Raw genomic sequence first — 20399 nt, 5'->3', positions numbered from 1 at the left:
GTAAGGAGATAAGGGTTTTTATATACATCGAGTATCTCTAGGATTGCTAGCACTGCTTAGAACAGAGGAGAGAGCAGTTAGTTCTTCCAGGGAGGATTGAAGGTTTTACAGGAGGCAAAACCCCCAAACGAACACATTTAGCATCTAAACGAAATACCGCCAGTGCTGGTGTAATAATAACCTTGGGGTGGGTATTTTAACCTCCGTTTTGATAGAGGAGTCATCTGAGGCTCACAGAGGTTGCCCACTTTTTTTTTTTGGTGAGAAGATAAAGGATCTTTGTTTTTATTTCCACTGCCTCCGAGCAGGCTTACCCCATTTAGAGCGTTACTTCTCTCCCCTTCTAGGGCACTGCAATCAGAGCATGAGGGACAGAGCAAAGAACCAGCCAAGAAGAAAAGGAAAAAGAAGTGAAATGCCTGAGTTAATGGGAACTTTGGGGCTTCTGCTTTCTTTTTACCCAACAAGCAACAATGCCCCCTTGTCCTACAGCCTGCACCAAGGTTGGCATCTTGGTTCTGAACTCAATTGCACCGTCAATTAGAGGCAATCATTCTTGGCAGGTCCTGCTACTGAAAAACGGCTGGCCTTAGGCAAGCCCTTTTGCCAAAAGCACGGCTGAAAGCCTGAGTTTAGGAGCCTGCATCGCCCCGATGAAACTCCACGGGAGCAAATACAGAGCCTCCAGGCAGAGCTACCATCCAGGCTGGCTTCATTTTTCCAGGGAGCCTTTGGTGAGTTCAATTATCTGGTAAATATCCAGTGCTTCACCCTCGGGAATCCCGTCTCTGCTTTCCATCCCAGTTGGGTTGAAAGGGGTTTTACAATCCATGGTCACTTCCTTCCTGAGGCACTGGTCAATATCGGCTGTACTGAAAAAGGGGACTGACTGGGGGCAAGTCGTTCAGACCCAGCTTGTAGGCAAACATGCACCTGGTCGAGAGGCTGGCGATCTGCAGGGCGAGGGCAGCACGTAGCAGTCCTCCCGCACCAGGTAGCGAACCTCATCATGGATGCTGATGCAGAAGCGCCCATCGATGGCGAACACCTCCAACAGCCGCTTCATCATGGCCACAAGCATGAGGTGTAAGTAGTCCGCAGTGGAGCTTTGCACCGCTCAATTCACACAGCTGCTCATAAACTCCCCCTGGACAGCAGAGGGCTCCAGGCTCGGCTGATGCAGCGGCCCAGCACCGGGGTACGTGGTGTGTCAGACATCGCAGTGCTCTCCAGCTTTTTGAACATTGCTGACTCTGTGTCCCCCATCCAGGCTTATTCAGCAACCTCCTCCCACTTCTTCCATTGTGATTGCCTAGAAGCTTCTCTCTGGATCTTGCGTAGATCCTGCAGGGAACCCAAGCCGTCCTCCAGCCTGTCCACAGGGAGGTCCAACTCCCTCACCAGCCACTCGCCCTCATCTCACAGCCGATACCTGTGGAGGCCCTTGGTGACCGCATACATCCGTCGGGCCTTCTCAGCTGCCTCCTGCCGCGTGAGCCAGTGGTTGAACTGCATTAGGAGGCGTTCGGCGAAGGGCTGCCCCGCCCCATAGATGCAGCCATAGTTGAAGACCTTGGTGTGCTCACGGCTGATGCCCACTGGGGCAGCTCTCTTGCTGTGTAGATTGGTGCCCTTGCTCTTCCTGCCCTGCAGTGTCATCCACCCAAAGGCCGTGCAGCCATGCATGCCAGCAAAGTGGGCGTCTCCAAGCACAGCTGCAATCCACAGCCCCTGTGAGCCCACGTCAGCACCCACGAGGGCGTAGCCGGGTGGGGCCTGCACCAGGGCCTTCAACTCACTGCCTCCTCGGTCAGGTCGGGCTCTGCTGGCAATGAGCCATGTGGGCGCTACAGCCCACGTGATGGGCTGTAGATGGTGATGGTGCCAGCGGTCACCCCCTGGGGCAGGATGGCCCCATAGCGGCCTTCCTCACCATAATTTGGGTGCCTGGTCACAGCACTGGGCAGAGCTGACCTGGGCAGCCACACCACCATCTGGGACCTGATACGTTTATGGGCATTCCTCCAAAAAGAAATCATTTTGTTGATTTCCAAGGCACGGTGCCCACTGGCACCTCCTGGGCCAGCCTGCAGGGTGCCGTCCTCCATCTTGGGCAGGAGGTCTTTGGCAAAGGGGCTGCCAGCATTGCAGCTGTTACCATCCTTGTGAGGCAGCTTGAAGAACCAGCAGCCAGGGATCTCCACATCATTGTAGGGTCCGTTGCCGTGGTGATAAGCCGGCTGGCTGGCTTTTGGGCCCCCAGCAGCAGTCAGAGCTGGGGGCTGACCTGGAACTGCCACTCGCAAGTTCTCCATCCTGGCCTCGGCCTCCACTTCTAAGCAGCCCATTTCTCCCACCGTCTGCCACATGGCGCTGCTGTCAGTGAGCAGGAACTCCTCAGCCAGGTCTGCCTCCTGCGACTCCAGCTGCTGCTTCCCCTGTTCAGGACAGTGCTTCCTGTACAGGGACTCGGTGGCTATGTAGGGGCAGGCCCCCCCAGGGTCCGCCACTTTTACCAAAGGGTTCTGGGATTGGAAGCCAGGTCTACTGGCTTTAGAGTCCAAATAGCCAGGAACTGTCCACGCTATTGCACTGCTGTGAAAAATAAACAGTCCTGCACAGGCAGGGGAAGGGAGAGGGGAAGAGGTCAACAGCAAGGAGGACTGCAGCAGTGGGCCAGTTGGGCTCCGGGATGGGAGGGGGTTGTAGGGGAGAGATGGGTGGAGTGGTGGGAGAGGAAGTTGTGAGACACCAGTCAGATTGTGAAGTGCCTTACGGACCCTGTAGACAGACCTGGCATGTAGATGTTAAGCATACACGGTGATTCTTAGAAAAATGGAAGAGATCCGTTCAGCAGGTTTTAATTGTCTAGATAATTTCTCAAAGTGTGGTTTTATGTATTTTTAAATCAATCACCCGGAGTGCTTGTTTTAAATGCACAGTATTGCCCCACCCCACACTGTACAATGAACTCAAATCTGTATGTCTAATAGGCCTCTCAGATCATTCTGATGCGCACTGGAGCTGAAGGATTTGAGAGGTGTTTCCTAATGGGTAGTAGGGTGATCAATTTCTGCTGATTTTATACTGACTAGGAAAGTTTTCTGCAGACAGCTGAAATTATGTTCTTATGTTGTTTACCTGAGAGGGAGGTGGAGCCTGTGTTGGAAAGGACAGCTATTAACAGTAGATTAAAAGTATATTCTTCCAGGGCTTCCCTGGTGGTGCAGTGGTTAAGAATCTGCCTGCCAATGCAGGGGACATGGGTTCGAGCCTTGGTCCGGGAAGATCCCACATGCTGCGGAGCAACTAAGCCCGTGCGCCACAACTATGGAGCCCGCGCTCTAGAGCCCACGAGCCACAACTACTGAAGCACGCGTACTGAGAGCTCGTGCTCCACAACAAGAGAAGCCACCGCAATGAGAAACCCGTGCACCGCAATGAAGAGTAGCCTCACTCACCGCAACCAGAGAAAGCCCACGCACAGCAACAAAGACCCAACACAGCCAAAAATAAAATTTACTTTTTAAAAAAGTATATTCTTCCATATTAAAGTGAATATTGTCTCTCCCAAATTATAGACCCATTTTTAACCTTAGATGTTCTTTTAAAACTGCCGCCCTGGGCTTCCCTGGTGGCGCAGTGGTTGAGAATCTGCCTGCCAATGCAGGGGACACAGGTTTGAGCCCTGGTCTGGGAAGATCCCACATGCCGTGGAGCGACTAGGCCCGTGAGCCACAATTACTGAGCCTGCGCGTCTGGAGCCTGTGCTCTGCAACAAGAGAGGCCGCGATAGTGAGAGGCGCGCGTACTGCGATGAAGAGTGGCCCCCACTTGCCGCAACTAGAGAAAGCCCTTGCACAGAAACGAAGACCCAACACAGCCATAAATAAATAAATAAAATTTAAAACTAAAAAAACCCTGCCGCTCTGCTTCCCAAGCTTTGGACTGGTTCTGTCTTAAATACTTTCCTCGAGGAACAAAGTAGTTTTAGGCACAGCTGATCATCGCAGTTGTCTTATTTCATTTCATTAGGGAAATGTTTAAGAGTAAGAGATTTTCATAGTGTTCCTTGCTTCATCCACATTTGAATGCAAAGAAAAGAACTCCAGGGCTAAATCGTAAATGTCTTTATGAATCAGCAGAGATTACACCTCCTATCAAAGTATAATCTTCAAAAGATCAAACTTGACTGTCATACATATATGAGTATTAGTCAAATTTATTCACCTCCTTAATGAGGAAACTGATAAGATGGCAAAGCTGGTTTGAAGCAGAATCGGAGGAACAGGAATTATGCAGTCTACCAGGAAGGGTGTTTTGAAATGAGTGTGCTGAGTGATCTGAGCCCTCCAAAGTGAATAGCAAAGTCAAGCATGTAGCTCAGTGAGTCTCAAACTTTTGTTCTCAGTATCCCTTAATACTCTTAAAAACTGAGGATCCCAATGATCTATCAATATTAACTTTGTTAGAAACTAAAACACAAATGTTTAAGTATTAGTTATAGTGGGCCCTTGAACAAGGTGAGGGTTAGGGTTACCCACCCTTCCCACAGTCAAAAATCCAGGAATAGCTTTACAGTCCACCCTTTGTCTTGGGTTCTACATCTCTAGGTTCAACCAACCATGGATCATGTAGCACAGCAGTTGGTATCTAAGGAAAAATATCCGTTTATAAGTTGACCTGCGCAGTTCAAACCCGTGTGTTCAAGGGTCAACTGTATTTTAAAAATAAAAATAACAAGCCCACTATATGTTAACATTTTTTAATGGAAAATAACTTCAGATATATTTTGAGAAAAAAGGCATTGTTTTACACTTTTGCAAATAGAACACTTAATTGGCTTATCAGAAGACAGCTGAAGCCTTATATCAATTTCTGCATTCATATGTTGCAATATGTTGTTTTGGTTGAAGTATATGAGGAAAATTTGGCCTCACACAGTTATGTAGTTGGAAAGGGAGGACCTTGCAAAATCCCTAAAGTGTCTTGGGAACCCTCAGGGGTCCTTAGATTACATTTTGAGAACCACTGCCCTAGATTAAGAAATATCCTGGCAGGCATGTTAAACAATGTACCAGTATGACCTTGAAAGGACATGCTGTAACTGTCTTTTGGTTATTTCCAAGTTTTGGATGATTTTTCTTAATACTTCAAGGCCTATGTCATGCTCCTGTCACCAGAAACAGACTGGGTCAGACAGACCAAATTCCACGTGTGAACAGTGGGAATTGGGACTATATTATAAACTCATTTCTTTAAACAATCCCCCCAAATAAAAACATCTTTTTTTCCTTTCATTATAAAATGCAAGAAATTTAGAAAATATAAAAACCAATTATCTTGAATACTTTGAACTTGTTGGAGATAAACACTGATACCTTCTTCCTTTTTTTTTACAACTTTTAATTTTATATTGGAGTATCGCTGCTTAACAACGTTGTGATAGTTTCAGGTGCACAGCAAAGGGACTCAGCCATACATACACATGTATCCATTCACCCCCAAACTCCCCTCCCATTCAGGCTGCCACATAACATTGAGAAGAGTTCCCTGTGCTATACAGTAGGTCCTTGTTGGTTATCCATTTTCTAAAAGTTCCCCAGGTGATTCTATTGTGCACTTAGGACTGAGAACCACTACCTAGTCTAACCCCATTTTCTTTTTCTCTCTTTTTTAACATCTTTATTGGAGTATAATTGCTTTACAATGTTGTGTTAGTTTCTGCTGTATAACAAAGTGAGTCAGCTATACGTATACATATATCCCCATATCCCCTCCCTCTTGTGTCTCCCTCCCACCCTCCCTATCCCACCCCTCTAGGTGGTCACAAAGCACCGAGCTGATCTCCCTGTGCTATGCAGCTGCTACTCTCTCACTTCGTCCCAGCTTACCCTTTCCCCTCCCCGTGTCCTCAAGTCCATTCTCTACGTCTGCGTCTTTATTCCTGTCCTGCCCCTAGGTTCTTCAGAACTTTTTTTTTTTTTTTAGATTCCATATATATGCGTTAGCATACGGTATTTGTTTTTCTCTTTCTGACTTACTTCACTTGTATGACAGACTCTAGGTCCATCCACCTCACTACAAATAACTCAATTTCGTTTCTTTTTATGGATGAGTAATATTCCATTGTATATATGTGCCACATCTTCTTTATCCATTCCTCTGTTCATGGGCATTTAGGTTGCTTCCATGTCCTGGCTATTGTAAATAGTGCTGCAATGAACATTGGAGTGCATGTGTCTTTTTGAATTAAGCCCGGGAGTGGGATTGCTGGGTCACATGGTAGTTCTATTTTTAGTTTTTAAAGAACCCTCCATACTGTTCTCCATAGGGGTTTTTTTTAGATATAAGACATTTTGTATTATTTCTGGTCTTTACAACAGTGCTTGAAAGTTTTCAAGGATGACAAAGCTGAGGCTGAGAGAGGCAAAGCAAACTGCCTTGGGCACATAGCTACTAACTTTTTCTATTCTAATCAGACGTCTTAGTTCTAACAATAGAATCCTCTCTAGCTAGTCTACTTGGGAAGGGATTCGCAAAGGCGATTAGAAATTTGTGGAATTTCTGGAGAAGCTAGGTTGAGCTTCTAGGAACAACTCTCAGAACCACACCTCAGATTTGACCATGTAACGGAGCCCAGCCAAAACACTTGGACTCTGCTGTGGATGGTGGAGACAGTCCCGTCACCACTTGACTTCAGAACTGGCTGCCTTTGCTGGCCTGGACCTTCTCTGTTTTCTCAGAAAATTCACTTTCAAAACAAAGTCTTACACATGTATATCTGATTGGTAGACTCTAACACACCTGTTGTGTTAATTTCAAAATTTCAATGTATTTTTAAAAAGTTATTCCAGATGAGGGAGGTAGGATTTATACTTGGAGAATTATCCAAGTGAGAAGAAGCTGTTTAAAAGATTCAGGGTAGGGACAGATGTCCACTGCAGTCACCCTCTGGAGGCCCAACATCAATGTACACCCTCCCTCCATCCTTAAATCTCTAGCCTGCAGAACACAATGCAACAATCCCTTATACAAAATATGCTACTCTCTCCTCAAAAGGGGAAGCCCCAAATTTCAGTTGATTGCATTCAGCTCCATAATCAGAATTCTGATGTTCATTCTTCTAATTTAAACACACTCTTTTCTTAATGCCCTGTTAGCCATGGATAAATTGTAAAATAAATCCACAGAGGCTATATACACGATATATGTGGGGAAGGGAGAGGGGGAAAATTTAACATATATTCTTATATAACATAACTCACCTGCAAGGGGAAATATAAGGCTATAGTTGATATTTACCCACTGCATGTTACCTTTGCCCTCAGCCACAACTTGGTCTGCCTTTACCTGGTGGAGTGACCCTAACCTTTATTCCTGAGCATCTGAGTTCTTGGTGGCCCTCTACTTCTCTAAGGTTGCTCTGGTCCTGCTAACTTGCAGCATTCCGTGGGGAGGTACAAGGAGGACCCCTCAGTTTGTGAACATTGCTCCGGTCTAAGGAAGCACTGTTATTTTCCCTAACACCCAAGATCAACGACCTCAGCTGAAATAGTCAGCACTCCCCACTGCACCCCATCTTATTTGCTGATTTAGTGGCGTGGTGCAAGGAACCTGAAATGGCCAAGTGCCAGTCTCAACTGGTAGAAAGATTCCCCTGGTGGAAACATTTCTCTTTCGACATCTTCTATATCACATCCATTGGCACTTATTTATCTTCCTTTTAGAACTGTTCTGCATACACTGATTTTTTGAGTCATCGGAGAAGCCTAACCTTCAGGGTAGGTATGGAGGTATATCAAATGTCTAAATCTTAGCCCTAACGTGACTTCTTTCGTATTCAATAAATCCACCCCCAACTAAGGAAGACGCCTATTATTTTTGTCCTTGCCTTCACTAGTGTTTGAGAGATATACGGATAATGACTAGAGGGCTGGTAGCAGGAGGGGTCTCTGGAGAAAGGGATGAAAGAGAGAACACAGCGAATTTTATGATATCTCAACCAGTCCTCCATCTTGGAAATAATCATATGGTCTTTTAACCTTGTGGCTTTTAGATCCTAAGCTCTCAAAGATTTATTTCTTGGCAGTAAGCAACATTTAGAAAATCTATCTTTATTGTTAAGTCTGAATATTCCAATTTATTATTTTGCTTAGCCCAGTGGAATTATTAGAGGACGCCAGTCATGCCCGATCGCCACCAGTTTATTTCAAACACTTATGAACAGAGAATTGCAAAATATTTTTTCCCCCTTGGGCCTATATGTGCTTGGTATTATGCTTATGCAAACAGAGTATGTAAACACAGCTTCCTTTCCTGTATGTGCATGCATTTGGCACATATTAATGTCATGCCTGCTACGTTCCAGCTACACTTCATTCTGGAGACACAGTGGTGAAGCCCAGGCAGGGTCTTTTTGCCATAACCTTTCTATTCTAGTAAGGGGTGCTAGTACACACCACGTCTGGCTGTCTCCTGCTGCTAAATTAGGATGTCCTGTCATTTACTCAGAATACAGCAGGGGGCAGATAAAGTCCATCGTTCAAAATCATTTGCGGCAGCCCAGCGTTTTAGATGGCAGCAGATTAGAATTGTCGCTTCAGTTTTTGAAGGAAACTAGAATCTGGTTTTGCATTTTGCTCATTGCTTATCTGACTTTCGGTATCTCTGGTATCAAATCTGGGAAAAAGCCAAACTGCAGGTACATTTTCTCTTTCAGAGTAAATATTTTGGGGAAATAACTGTGAGGGATGCTTGCGAAGTAAAGGAATTCTACTCTGGATGCTTTCAAAAATAAAGACTATTCAATGGATTTAACATTAATTCAATTTAATATTTTCTATAAATCTGAATTTTCATTTAAGTATTTGCTTAAATTGAACTGTAGCTGTGTTTTGATTTTTGCTGAGAGGATGGGTAAAAAGACCATCCTCATTAGCTAATCTTATTCCTATTTCAGAATTAGTAGCCACTCCTACATCCTTTTGGAGTGAATAAGAGGAAATTTTAGAAATGTAGAGAAAGCAAATGCACACGCGCGTGCGCGCGCGCGTGTGTGTGTGTGTGTGTGTGTGTGTGTGTGTTTTTGACATACTGTTATGGCCACAAGGATGGCATCAGAGGGGCAGAAGAAAGGAAAGGACCAAGGATGTGGGATGTTGCATTTTGGGCAAAGACGTCGAGAGAATATCCTAATTTTGGATTTTTAATGGTATGTTAGGTTTGCTGGGTCCTTTAAAGCAATAAGTATTCAACTGAGCTGTGAAGCTAGACATTGAAATTTCCTATGAAAAGGAAAATTTGAGCTAAAGAGAGGAGAGTTACCTGAGCAGATACCTTTTATCAACCAGCACCTTACTGGATCTTTTATTAATCTATGGTTTCCCTGGGCCTCCTGTTCTATTACTCTTTATGGGACAAACACAGGAAAACTACACCAACTCCCTCTGGCAAAGGCTCCTTAGAGAGTCAGTGGGTGAGTAGAGGTGGGAGGGGAGAGGGCTAAATCAATTTCTTGTGAATCTGAGAGCCAATCAAATCTTATTATTCTGTTGAATTATTTCTCTTCTCCTGTACATAGTAAGTTCTGTGGGACAGGGTCATGTTTATCTTATTCACCACTGACTTTCCTGTGACCATGACATTTTTCATATACCAGTGCTTTAGGAGCAAAAATAACAGCCCTCCCACTGACCTCATTAAGAAAAGACTAAAGAGATTAAGAAATGTGGATAATCCCAGCCATGAGTTATTTGGAAATAGTGTGTGTGTGTGTGTGTGTGTGTATGTGTGTGTGTGAGATTTCCAATCATCTGTCCCTGTTCACCTATGAATATGATGAAATGCAGAGGTACTGAGTAAGATAGCTAAGGAGATCTGAAATGCCTTCTAAGTTGACTTAATATTGTAGATTCCTTGAATTAGAAGGGCCTTACCCCGCCCCACCCATCCAGTTCAGGAATTCTGCAATGTCCCTAAAAGGAAGTCACCATATTCTGCTGGAACACTCACCAAATCTTGAAGTAGTGATTCCATTACGAGAAAGCTCTTCTTCCTTTTTCTTTCTTTTCTTTTTTCTTTCTTTCTTTCCTTGTTTTTTTTTTTTTTTTGCAAGGGGTGTTTAAAAAATATAGAAAAAGATAAAAAAGAATGTAATGACTTTCACATGCCCACTGTCTAAGAATAAACAAGTACTAATGTTTTGTCCTTTTGGTCTCAGCTGTCCACTGTTGGGAAATAGTTCTCCATGGGTCTCTCACCTTTTTGTGCATTTGCGAGTGAACTACTGGGCCATCTTTTCCAGGATGTTTGGATGGTGAACAACTGTGGAAGGTAGAGATGGTGGTTCCCTTCAGAATAAAGGGCAGGTTACTTATGACCTTGGAAGACAGAGTGTGTCTCGCAGTGGAGCAAATGACAGGTATGCTTAGTGCCCATTATGAAACTATCAGGTTCTTTAAACCCAGGGTTCTTCTCTCCTGTAGTCCAACCGCTGCATGTGCAGGTGTCATCTGGTCCTTTTCACATTGCCCTTAGGAAATTGGCACCAAAATGCTGATCTGTCACTTCTGCTATTGCTGTGAGTAACAAACTGCCTTTTGTCTCTGATCCAGGAGTTTTGTGCCAGGTTCCATGAAACTGCGGTAGGTTACTATTTAAACTATCACAGGCCAGAGAAACAGGTGGAAATAGCTCCCAAGTAATATTAATATTAAAACTTGATGAGGATAGTAAAAGAAAACTAGAAAATTTCCCTTATGAATATAGAAGCTAAGATACTAAACAAAAGTTAGTAAGAATTAGTGACAATCCAGTGGAAAGTTACAAAAAGAATGAAAGGAAATTAAGCCCATGTTTATTTCAGGTTTATAAAGATAGTTTAAAATTTGGAAATTCATCAAAAAAATTTACTGTGTTAGATTAAAAGAGAAAAAACCTGTATTATTATAGCAGTAGAAAGTAAAAGCATTTGATAAAATCTAGCAACAATTACTAATAAAAATTCCATGTAAGTTAGGGATAGAATAAAACTTTTTAAACATGCTGACGACTGTATCAAACTATGAAATAGAGAAGCCATTTTAAAATCTGGAACAAATAGCATTGACCGCTTGTATCGTTATTTAGTATTGTTTTGGAAGTTTCAAATAATGCAATAGGACAATAAAATATGTAAAATGTTGGAGAAAAACCAGTCACAAAGAGGCGGTATGAGCCAAGGAAAGATTAGGAACTTGAGACGCACAGACATGGATCAGAAGCTCACTTTGGCTCCATTTTATCTGTGGAACTTTGGGCAAGCTATTTAATTTTTTATAATTCAGTTTTCTCTTCAGTGAAATAGGCATAATAATAATTTTTGGAGATCCTGCACGTATTAAATTCCCTGCCGTCTTGCTTTTTTTTTTTTAATATTTATTTACTGGGACTTCCCTGGTGGTCCAGTGGGTAAGAATCTGCACTCCCAATGCAGGGGGCCCGGGTTCGATCCCTGGTCGGGGAACTAGATCCCACATGCATGCTGCAACTAAGAGTCCGCATGCTGCAACTAAACATGTCTCAACGAAGATCCCGAGTGCCTAAATATTTATTTATTTAGGCTGCGCCAGTCTTAGTTGAGGCACTCAGGATCTAGGCCCCTGACCAGGGATCGAACCCGGACCCCCTGCATTGGGAGTGCGGATTCTTACCCACTGGACCACCAGGGAAGTCCTCCTGCGGTCTTGTTAAAGGGCCCAGCTCAGTGCCTGACATATGTTCGGTGTTCCACAAATGTTAATTCCTTCTGACACTTTCAACCTCTGAGAATTTGAAAAAGAATAAGGATTTGGATGTCTGCGAAGCCTGTCACGATAGCAACCTCTGTGATTAAGAATAAAACCAGTGGGCCTCCCTGGTTGCGCAGTGGTTGAGAGTCCGCCTGCCGATGCAGGGGATACGGGTTCGTGCCCCGGTCCGGGAGGATCCCATATGCCGCGGAGCGGCTGGGCCCGTGAGCCATGGCCGCTGAGCCTGTGCGTCCGGAGCCTGTGCTCCGCAACGGGAGAGGCCACAACAGTGAGAGGCCCGCATACCGCAAAAAAAAAAAAAAAAAGAATAAAACCAGTATAGAGGGCTTCCCTGGTGGCGCAGTGGTTGAGTCCGCCTGACAATGCAGGGGACGCGGGTTCGTGCCCCGGTCCGGGAGGATCCCGCATGCCGCGGAGCGGCTGGGTCCGTGAGCCATGGCCGTTGAGCCTGCGTGTCCGGAGCCTGTGCTCCGCGACGGGAGAGGCCGCGGCAGTGAGAAGCCCGCGTACCACACACACACACACACAAAACAAAAAAACAAAAAACAACCCAGTATAGAGATGCCTAATTCTTTTTGTTCAAGCTTCTTCCAGAAACCTGAGAACTTTCAACAGCAGCAACCCAAATTGATGATTGTGCCTCTTACAGAAGGAAATCAATAAACATTAGCTCCTCTGAAGCAGACAAATTACAGGAACAACAAGTTCCACAGTGTTTCATAATCTTATGACAAACACCATCCGAGTTCCTGGACGAGGAATCTTTTCTTACCAGGATCCCGCTGGCCAGTCCCAAAGTGGGCTTTGTCTCCCTCTCTTGGTTTTGTCACTTTGCTCATATGATTTGTTTGCCCTTTTGCCTATTGTGAGCTTGGCCATCTCCTGGTTTGGTAAATTTCCAGCACTTCAGAGGCAGCCCATGTCCACGGAGAGTCCTGGGAGGCCTCCTGATCTGGCCACTAACTATTGGGCCTCAGCTCCAGCGATAACAATGAAGGTTTATTTCTCTGGAATATTTTTAAAGCCTATGGCTCAGCCTTCTCTGCTCATCTGAGAGAAGTATCTTTGAGTCAGCTTAGGGAGTCACCACTCCCACTGTCAACTCTGGGATTTAGGGTCTGTCCTGGGCCACAAAGGAGCCCTCAGACCCACCCCTGCCTCAGGCGAGTCCTCATGTATGAGCTGGGCCCCATGTTCCAATGTGAGTATGTTGTCCTCAGGCAGTTCTATTAGGAATAGGGGTGCAGGGGATGTGAGGTTGGAGCACTGGTGGAGAAAGTTGAGCTGCTCTGGGCATGTAGAGAAGGGTATAACTCGGGCTTGAGAGCAAAGGAAACAAGTCATGAAACTGACTCTGTGGCTCGATCATCTTTATTTATTTGTTTGTTTGTTTGTTTATGTATTTGGCTGCGCCGGGTCTTAGTTGCAGCATGTGGGATCTTTAGTTGCAGGATGCAAGATCTTTTTTAGTTGTGGCACGTGGAATCTTTAGCTGTGGCATGAGGGCTCTTAGTTGTGGCATGCAGGATCTAGTTCCCTGGCCAGGGATCGAACCCAGGCCCCCTGCATTGGGAGCGCAGAGTCTTAACTACTGGACTACCAGGGAAGTCCCTCGATCATAGTTATACATCACAGAAATGTCACTGGACTTGATAGCTGAGATAGCTCAGGCTCAGAGGGGTTAGGTGATTTGCCCAACACTGCACAGCACTGGAATCAAGACTGGATCCAGATCCTCTGACTCCTGGTCTAGTGCTCACTCCTTTCACTCAAGGTCCTGCTCCCCCCAGGTTTGCTTTGGTGATGCAGCAGGTAGGACTCAGCACATTAGTGGAGCGCTTGGAGACTTGGTTTGGTCACCACCCCAACACCTGGTGTGGTCACACTCTTCAGATCCTAAAGCCTTCAAGGCTGGGGTGACGGGGTGGGACAGGAAAGGGGGGAGGAGGAGAAGCAGGACGGATTGGGGGACCTGTCAGGGAGCGGGGAAGGCTGGGGCTCAGAATTCTAGCTGATGTGCCAGAGGATGTCTGACTCACAGACAGCAGGGTGGAGTGTAGAGGATAATCAGACAGAGCCTCACTGTGCCTCCAGCAGGCCCATAGTTTAGGGAGGGCACAAAAGATGTGGAAGGTCCTCTCTCTGCTAGCAGGACCTCTTCTGAGGTGGAATTGGCAGTGCTGGAAATTCCTGCCCAGGGTAGGCCCAGCTGCGTAGACCCTACTGCATGGCCGTGTCCAGTAGGTGACAGGGCCATCCCTGGGCAGTGACATGAATTTGATCTTGGGGAAGGGAACCCAGGGCAGCATCCTTTCCCTTCGTACACCTACTTCCCTGTTGATTGGCTTCCCTCTTGACCCACACCCCCACTTTTTGCTGCCAAATGAGTGGTGAGGGCTGTGTCATGTGAATGATAGTCACAGAGGGTCACAGGCAGTTTTCAGGGTGTGCATTCACACCCTTTCCTGTCATTAGGAAACATGCAGTTTCTTTGAGATTCGACTCACCACATTTCTTGCTCTTGCTTTCTTTCTCTTGAAGCATGGGGCCATCTGGGTTCATTTCTGCTGTAATAGAAACACAGACGCCACCTCTTTACTGTAAGAAAATCAACACTGTGGACATGATGACCAATGGGAGCTGATGCTGAGGCTCAGAGCTGGGGAGGCCACAGGACTGATTGTGCCTGGAGAGGACGCATCCCACAGCGAGCCATAGCTTCCTGGCACCCACCTCTAACTGTCATGGAAGCCCGCAGTCACCAGCTCTTTCTATTTTTTTAAGAGAAGCTGAAAAGCTAACTTGAAAAACTTCGGCACAAAATTGGCACAAAATTTCTCAAAGATACAGATAGAACGAGCAAAACATGATTTGATTTGAAGGCGGGTTCATTTGTAACTTCTGAGCTACCTGTTCTTTAAAAAAATTCCTCCCAGGTATTTCACCTCTGGGTCTCTTCCTCAAAACCCATAATTTTAGTCTATTCTGAGACAACATCAGACAACCTGAATCAAGGGACAGTGTATGACATACCAGACCAGTAATTTTTCACAATGGTCAAGGTCATGATAAAAAGCAAACACAGAAAAACGGTCACAGATTGGAAAAGACGAAGGAGACATGATGACTACATGCCACGTGGAATTCTGGAACGTTAATGGAGAAATGGGTGAAATCTGACTAATGTCTGGAGTGTAGCTGATGTCAGGGTACCAATGTTAATTTCTTAACTTGGACAAATGCAGCGCGGTCAGGAAAGATATTTTCATTAGTGGACACTGGGAGAAGGGTATATGGGAAATGTTGGCACTACATTTGCAACTTTTCTGTAAATCTAAATTTATTCCAAAATCAAAAGCTTATTAAAAAGAAAAAGTCCCTTCCAGGCCTGAGATAACCTCTGGTTGTTATGGTTCAGAAAATGAAGCCAGGTTTCTAGTGTCAAAACAAATGCTGTCCCACTGGTGTTCTCCCTCCCTCCCTGTGAAGTGTACTTAGTACAGTGGCAAGTTCTAGTATCATTTTCTTTTAGATCAAATGGGACCAAGGACTCCTAAAATGGGCCTGCAGGTTAGCCCAGAAGCCTGCAGGTGGTCAGGCAACTTTACAAAATGGTGTCTCTCTTTCTACTAGAAAGAGAAGCTCTGTTTAATGGCCACACACACTGCTGTGCTCCCACTCTACCTGCCCTCCAGTGACTGGAGTTTGCAATTCAGAGGCAGAGTTCTAGGTGCACTCCCAGGACTGACATTTGCCTAAGGATACGGTGGTTGGACCTGCCAGCCAGGCTGTGCCTCTGCATCACTTTCTAAATGGCTTCTGGCATTGTGTAGTAGGATCCAAGAAGAGCCCCCTCCTTTCTAAGAAAACATTCTCAGCATCAGGAACACTGGGGACAGAGAGAGGGCTGAAGTGAGCTGTCAGAGAGAGGAAGGGGCCAGCATGGGAGTGAGAAACCTTGACAAATATTTTCATCTCTGTAGAGGAGTCAAGTTTCTCCAAATGAGTGGTTCCTCCAACTCCACAGGAATTGTATAACTCTGCAGTGTTCCCAGGCAATTATTCCTGCTTGCAAATCTGAGCCTCCCCTTTCAGGATCCAAACAAGTGACCACAAATCAAAGAGAGCTTGAACTCATTCCACTAAAAGCATGGAAAGCCATTAGCTGAAGTTGTTTGAGAAGGGAAGTGGCTCAGATATCTCTGGTCTCACAAGAAAAGCTTCTGTAATATCAGATTATGGTTACCAAATGGCTTAGGGACTGAGGCATCATGTTTCTCATAACGAGAGGTTATTTATTGCACCACTGAACCAACACTCTCCCTTGCTCACTTGCACAAGATATGATGAAGAGTCCTTTCAAGTTGAATTAAGTTTAAATGGAAAAGTAACACACATGCTCCCAGCTAATGCTTGGGTTTAGCTCTAGTGGTGTGGGCAGAGAGGGTAGCGGGCGCCTTCTGTGGGTGGTTCCGGGGGCTCTGCGAGGCCCTCTTTGCCCCGGTCTCTAATGCTTTAAGTTGAACTCATGGGGATCATTCCTTGGGGTTAGGGCCCTGTTTCCAAGAGAGTTTTTGTCACAAATGTTGAGAATCTGGGCTGTTCACGATCACTAACCTAACAGGGGACCCCACTTTCTTTGGGGAACTGTTTCTCCCAGTCCCCCTTCCCTGTGGTTCTGAGGGGCTGCCAATCCCAGAACTCCATGCTCTTGGCCAGGGCTTAGGCATGTACCCATCCCTTGGGCCACAGTGATTGGTTCAGGGATGGGCACATGACAGAATCTGGGCCAATCGGAGGCCCTGTTCTAAGAGCTAGTGGTGAAGTCCTCCTAACTCAGGGAGGTTGGAGGGATGTTTGGGAATCTAGAGCCCCCCAGGCTATGTTTTCAGTCACGCAGAGAAAATCCATCTTCACTGGAGTAATAAAGCCGAGTAGCGGTAAGGAGAGAGGGGAGGTGGAGAGAGAGGGGCCTTCATGGCGTCGAGGCCCAATTCTAGGCACTGAGAGCCCAGACGCATGTTTGGATGCTCCAGGGTCTTTACAACGAAGCTGCACCTTAATTAGGCTTGTTTGTACTGGGCTTCTACCACTCTCAAGAGAGAACATTCTAACGCTTTCATCAATGTGCCCATCTTCTATGGCTTTCCGTAAACACCATTCCTGCACGGGCAAGAGAAGGCTGCCTGCTGGCCTGGCTTTAGAGTCTCTGAGGGCACACCGTAGGTGGGCTCCGAGATGTCAGGGGCCCCAGCTGGTCAAGATGGAAGGGAGATAAAATCAAAACACCTTGGCTCCATAGATGCGAAAGCGGAGGGCTTTTCTTCCTGGGGTTTCATCCGTTTTGCTCATTGGGTTTTCTGGTAAGATCCTTTTGAAGAAAGGGCTCTGCAGCTAGAATAGTTTTACGTTCACCCTCTTAGAGGATCTTTACCTGCCTCTCCAGGGCTAATGTTCTTTATGGTTTCACTTTCCTAGTCCCCTGGCCTGGGCATGATTCACGTTAGAGGCCTAAGAGCTTGCTATGTTCACGGGCGGGGTAGGCCCAGGCCCAGGGGATGCGGAGGGAGGTGGTCACGTGGCTGGGGACAGGACCGAGCTCCCACCCAGGCCCTCCCAGCGGCGTCCGTTTCTGTCCCGACTCTGCAGGCCCCCGCTGAGATAAGCCTGGAGTAAGTCAGTCTTGTGGAGTTTCCGCCTCAGCTGGCCATTCTCATCCTTGGATGCTCCATCCCAGTCGGAAGGGTATGTGTGGGCGTTCCGGGTGGTCTGCGATTCCGGACTCCTGGAACAATCCGGCGGGAAGGTGGCCGCTGGCCAGCCCAGGTGCCCTGAGCTCCCTGCAAGCCGGAGAGCCTGCTGTGAGTGTGGCAGGATGTCAGGCCGGAGGGGGAGGCCAGAGGACAGAGGGAAGCATGTCGGGTGGAGAATAATAAACTCCTTCATGGCTCTGAAGGCTCGCCGAGCCTGATGTTCAATTATAAATAATCCCAGGATTTGTTCAAAGCTCAACAGCAGCCCTGAGTGCCCTACAGCTGGGCAGAGCAGCCCACGTGACTTTTCAGATCTCAGGGGTGTGACAACCTCCCTGATGGCCTTTGCAGTGATGCTGGGGGGAGTGGGTGGGTGCGTTTGAGAACAAAACTGAGAGACATTTATCAAACTGAAATCGAAGTTCCCACCACGTATGTTTACTGAGTTTTTGTGCAGGTATGTTAAAGAACTCTGTGCTTGCAGTGGAGAACTTTTAATTTGTACAGCTTATCTTTTTTTTTTTTTTATCTTTTATATTTATTTTTTAACATCTTTATTGGAGTATACTTGCTTTACAATGGTGTGTTACTTTTTGTTGTATAACAAAGTGAATCAGGTATACATATACATACATCCCCATATCTACTCCCTCTTGTGTCTCCCTCCCACCCTCCCTATCCCACCCCTCTAGGTGGTCACAGAGCACCGAGCTGATCTCCCCGTGCGATGCAGCTGCTTCCCACTAGCTATCTATTTTACATTTGGTAGTGTACAGCTAGTCTTTATTGAGCACCTACCTACATATTCTGAGCTAGGCATTGGGGTGGACGGGGAGGCATAGAAAAATATGTCCTTGCTCCTGAGTGGGAGAAGCAAAGATGAGGTGAAGATAATTGCTAGAATCCTGGCCTTGCTCAGATGCTCTAGGATGGTTCTGGGAGCAACGAGGGAGGCCTGGAGGGGCCATTGCATTTGAACTGGTTCTTTTTCTTTTTTTTGGCCATGCTGGGCGGCTTTCGGGATGTTAGTTCCCCAACCAGGATCGAACCTGGGCCCCCTTCAGTGAAAGCGCCGAGTGCTAATGACTGGACAGCCAGGGAATTCCCTTGAACTGGTTCTTGCAAGAGCATGAGGAGAACTGGGCGGAAGGACTGAATTCTGAGTCCTGGTGAGGAAGCTCAGGAAGTGAATGAGAATCCTGAAGTCCAGCACGCAGGAGCCGGTGGACAGAAAGAGCCCGACCAAAGCGAAGGGTCTGGTGGGAGGGCTGCGTGAGAGAGGTGCGATCCAGGCAGGGCCAGAGGGTCAGGGGTGGAGCCTAAAGCTCTCCCCACAGCATGGAAGCCAGAGGCTCTGAGCTTGTTTGTAAACCCTGTGGCTGGTGGTGGCTGGAAAAGACGTTCCCCAAGAAAGTATGAGCAGCCTGAAAGCTGAGAGAGGTCGTGATGGCCCCTGAGGAGGCCCTTTTCCCTTCTACGCAACCCCGGTCCCAGTCGGCTTTGTCACTGCATGCTAGCCATGGCCAGGGCCAAAACGTTTTGAAAGAAATAGTTTTCAGGCAACATCAGGAAATCCCAGAAAACATATCATTCGAAGAAAATGTACTTCTAGAGTTTTAATGAAGGTGGAGGGAAGGCCGGGTGGAGTTCAAAATCATGTTTCCACCCAAAGGAATGAAATGGTACATGGTGTCCTTTCAAACATTGCTGTGTTTTGGGAATGACATGGGCTCTAGGGATGTAGGGGAGGGAAAAAATATCTCACTGTAATTTGAGGGAAAGCGTCCATTTTTTTCTTATTCCCTGTAGAAGTGAAAACAAAATGTGTGTGTGTGTGTGTGTGTGTGTGTGTGGTGCCGGCTGGAATATCATATGACATGACATCTGATAAAAGACTCCTGTTACATGTGTTATTCAATCAGTTGCCAGCAAAGTAATTGTTAAATCTTTCAAAATCAGCGTTTCCAAGCCTCACAACAAGGATTTTACCAGAAAAACAGGAAAAGACTTCACATCTTTCCGAATTCAGTCCTCCTAGCACTCTCTTCATTCCCCTACTGCTTTTTCTTCATAGAAAAGAAGACATTTATCCAAGGGAGGAAGATTCAGGACACGGCATCAGGACTCCCTGTTCTCCCCTAAACCCCACCTTGAACAATTCATTTCCCAAACTTTTTTTTAAAGTATCCATTTTATTTTATTTTATTTTATTTTTAATTTATTGATAGCTAGTGGGAAGCAGCCACATAGCACAGGGAGATCAGCTAGGTGCTTTGTGACCACCTAGAGAGGTGGGATAGGGAGGGTGGGCGGGAGACGCAAGAGGGAGGAGATATGGGGATATATGTATATGCATAGCTGATTCACTTTGTTATACAACAGAAACTAACACACCATTGTAAAGCAATTATACTCCAATAAAGATGTTAAAAAGTTTATTGGAGTATAGTTGATTTACAATGTTGTGTTAGTTTCTGCTGTACAGCAAAGTGAAGCAGTTATAAATATACATATATCCACTCTTTTTAAAGCTTCTTTTCCCATGTAGATCATTACAGAGTATTGAGAAGAGTTCCTTGTGCTATACGGCATTTCCCAAACTTTTAAAAGCCTTATGGACTTACTAGAAGCCTAACATTCCCAAGAACAGAACACGTCTGTTGAAAGTCCCCAGGTGCCCAGGGTTGGCGGGACACAATTGGTGATGTAAGATATTGTCTGGCCGTTAAATGTGTGGGAGTGATGCCTAGCGGGGGAATCAAGGATGGTCAGAATGTGGCCAAAGTACGCAGAGCTGCAAAGACTGCTGGGAACTTGGCTCCACTGCCCTTGACCCCTGGAGACAAGGCTGGCT

General features: G+C 46.2%; 1 pseudogene; it reads right to left on the bottom strand.

Moving 5' to 3' along the window:
* Window positions 1-691: 691 nt before the first annotated feature.
* Window positions 692-16813, bottom strand: LOC132501320 (DNA polymerase subunit gamma-1-like; annotated as a pseudogene).
* Window positions 16814-20399: the final 3586 nt, after the last annotated feature.

This window comes from Mesoplodon densirostris, chromosome 14, assembly GCF_025265405.1.
Source record: "Mesoplodon densirostris isolate mMesDen1 chromosome 14, mMesDen1 primary haplotype, whole genome shotgun sequence".
Taxonomy (NCBI): Eukaryota; Metazoa; Chordata; class Mammalia; order Artiodactyla; family Ziphiidae; genus Mesoplodon; species Mesoplodon densirostris.
This window is presented reverse-complemented; position numbering and strand designations above follow the sequence as displayed.